Source organism: Megalops cyprinoides, chromosome 16 (genome assembly GCF_013368585.1).
Source record: "Megalops cyprinoides isolate fMegCyp1 chromosome 16, fMegCyp1.pri, whole genome shotgun sequence".
NCBI lineage: Eukaryota > Metazoa > Chordata > Actinopteri > Elopiformes > Megalopidae > Megalops > Megalops cyprinoides.
The window spans coordinates 6,138,007-6,141,679 of record NC_050598.1 but is presented as its reverse complement, the minus strand read 5'-3'; positions in this window follow the sequence as shown (position 1 = coordinate 6,141,679).

Sequence of the window (3,673 nt, the reverse complement as noted above, 5' to 3'; positions counted from 1 at the left end):
CTCTCTCCTTTTCGCTCGCCGCGTAGGGATCCCACGCACAGCGACGCTGTCCTATCACAACGTCAGAGAGGGGAAACACCGCTTCCTCATCACAAAAAAAGCTTGCCGGCAGAATTATCTATTTAACTTACGAGCGAACTGCCTAATTTACTACAATTTTCAGCAGCAGCAGAAGCTACTTTAATTTATTTCCGATATCCGACAAACTAATTGAAGAGCATATTGTTCCTCAGTTTTATTGCGAATTTGTAAATGCATAATATCTTAGACGCCCTGTTTTTTTCAAGTCTTCTTAAGGTTCTTATAGTTCTATCTTATAATCAAACGATTCTCAAAGTAATCTCGAGAGTACACGTGTAAATTAACTTATTCTTGCCCAGTTAACTGGCAAATGTAAAATCTACTGTCAACCAAGTGACCGGAACTACTTCCCATTCAACACCTGTTAGGGTACCCGACTCCCCGAGTTTCGTTGATGCGCACCTTGCCTTCTGCTGATGTAATTTTATGTCTAAAGCGAGTATGGACTGCGGCACATTTGCCCTGCATTATCACTTATACAATGCTATTGTTACAGTGTATATTGCACAAAATATCAACATGGCCAGGCTGAATGAATCTGTATCATACAAGCACAAGTAAGCTCGAGTTTAACTTCAACTAGCAGTCAAATCGGCTGAAATATCATTTTCGAGTATGGTACTAAGACTCCAAATTTCCAGTTACGCACATACAACAAAAACATAGGTCTCATGTGTCATGTACAAAGACTCAAGTCGTAATATTACACAATTATTATTTTAACATACATGGCAGTTTTTTAACCAGATTTATATTTACACAAATAGGTCTGTATGTGAAACAATATCCTCACAGCCAGTGGGTACATGCTGAAATAAATTGGGCTTGCCAGAAAACTGCGAGTAATGCTTTTCGTTATGCTTTTCTCATGTTTTGAACTGCTGTGCAAAGTTCCGCTAGATGCCACTGGGTGGCAGTACACACTATAACACAGTAAACCCTAGTATTTTGATCTGTATCCGCAGAAGGGGGTAGGGGCGTGTCGTGACTGATTGTGTCGTGTACGCGACTACGCGAACGATGGGAACTAGAATCCCTGAAGAGAACGTAGCGTCGACTCTCCGAGGTCAGCGGCCACCGACGGATAACATATGACTGCAGAAACTGCTGTGCAGTTTTCATATGTACTTCTTTCGAGTGACAGTGTTTTATCAATGTCTTTTTTTATTTCTAACTATATTTAAATGTATCATACTGTGTAAATTCTACTCAAGTAAAAATCTAAGTAGCATGACGAGTCAAGCTTCACAAAATTAAGTCCTCGGCGCTCAGAATGGCAGATTCCGTGTGGAACAGTATTGTTGACGTGCCAATCAGTGAATTTTAGAAATGCCTCTTTTTTGTTAGTCCTCAGAAACCTTGGACCCAATCCTTTTTTGCCAGAACTGGAGTCACACTCAGAGGTTCCAGTCTTCATTCAAGTGTTCTGTGTATGATTTTAGCTTTACTTCATCACTACCATCAACCTTTGGTTCCAGTAAAATCAGATGAGTGAATCTTCTCCTACCTCTAGTCCACAGCTTCATTAGTGAGTGACTTCTGTACAACACAATTAAAATATTTAGCTTTCTTACAAAATGAGATTGTAATCAAGTATATTTGGTTTTATGTTTTATATTTGTATTTGAAATATTTATGCTGTGTATGCATGATAGACAGCCAGCAAGTATTGTTGAGGAAATCTTGACTTGGGAGACTCTTCCTCTTAGGCATGAAAAAGCCCAGCCCATATACAAAGCCCCACCCCCTGTCATCTCCAGGATGATCACTTGGGATGACAGTCTCAGGCTCCAAATATGGCCAATGATCCCTGACCAACGAATGTGTGGCACACAAGCAAACTTGAGGCCTAAAGCTTTTCATTCTACATCCTACAAGGGTGGAAACATGGAAAATGGTTGCAATCATTGTATTGAAATCAAAGGCAGGACAGACAAGGATGTCAGCTGAGGAAGGTCAAGAACTACAAGATGTGCAAACATGAATTTATTCAATATGCCACCAGTTCCAATACATAATTTACACATTTTAACAAAAACTGATTCAGTGCAGTGATTCCCCACAAATCAAAATGAAAAAAAAAAAAAACACAGGACTGTAAGCACTTTCCAAAACATATTGGGATGGGTTACAGGTTGGAAAGGCATACCCCATGTACGGCATATTGCACAGTGCTTGTTAAGGTTTTTTGCTGTCGTAACCTGAGAGGGCTACATGGACTACTACCTAAGGAAGCTCCTATTGGTGCAGAACGACTACCATGATGTCTTTCACAGCATCAGCAGCTGCAGCAACTACAACAGTGCCCCCCTGTGGGACATTGGGGAAAGGCAGAACTCTTTATTGGCACCAGGGACCTGGACAAGCAGTGGGGCAGCATTAAAGCTGTACCAGTGTCCTGTTACTAAGCAGAATCACAGAGACTGAAGGAACACAGTCAGAACCGAATGTGTATGGATATACCATGTGTGTTACCATTTCAAATAAGCCTTGCAATTGTGGGAGAAGCCACATTTTTTCTGTATTGTTTTCTCCCCCCTCTCCTTCTCAATCCCCCTTATTCTTCCTTTCACTCCTCCTCTCCTTTTCCTCCCTCTGCTCTTCCTTCTTTTTACCCTCCCTCCTCATAACTCTCTTCTCATGTCCCCTCTCCTTCACCACCTTCAATCCCAATGTCTCTTTTGCCCTCCCCTGACTTATTCATGTCCTTCTTGTCACTCTCCCATTCTCTCAGTTTAAGGCTAATGGGTGTTGTCTTCGGGCTATGAGGTTGAATGTTATGTCACAATAGCTTGCAGATGTTAGATCTGCTATCAGTTCAAGGAATCATTACAGGTATGAAAGGTTATCAGAGTCATAATTATTGTAACTGGGATCAGTCAAGAAGTCCATCTCAGTTCTTCTTCCACCCTTCTCCTTCTCACTCTGTCCTTAATTATCCCCCTCACTCCCCCTTTTCTAACCCTTTCCCCATGTAAAGCGCTAATTCTGACAGCAAATGAACAAAATAGCCTTTAAGGTCAAATACGATGACGTCACAATATCTTACAGATGATATATAATATGCAAGCAATTCATCTAATCATTATAATTAGAAAGGTGGTTATATAAAGAGATGAATTCCAGAAATGTATTTTAAGCTTGGTTGTGAACGTGGTGGGCTCCATTTTTAAAAACATATCCTTCTGTCGTCCCACCTTTTCAAATCCCTTCCAAATTTTCCTCCTCACCCCACTCCTCCTCCACTCCCTGCTGTTTCATCTTCTGATGATGTCACAGTAGCTTACAGGTGATACATAATGCCAATACAATCATACAAGTGCTCCCTCTCATGTATGTCACATTTCTGTCAGTAGACCCCATGCAATACATTTCAGTTTATAAAACTTTTAATATAACTCAGAAAACAGGACAAGTGAGACAACACACTACAGCTGCATCCTTGCTGTGAAGAACGTGATCAGCCGCCTGTACTGAGAAAGGAAGGCCTGAGAGATGGGAGTGGGGGAGTGAGAGGGATATGAGGAAGGGAGCAAACTGCCACAGGGAGTGGGGGAGAGATGGGGGAGGAGGACAGAGAGAAGGGACACAG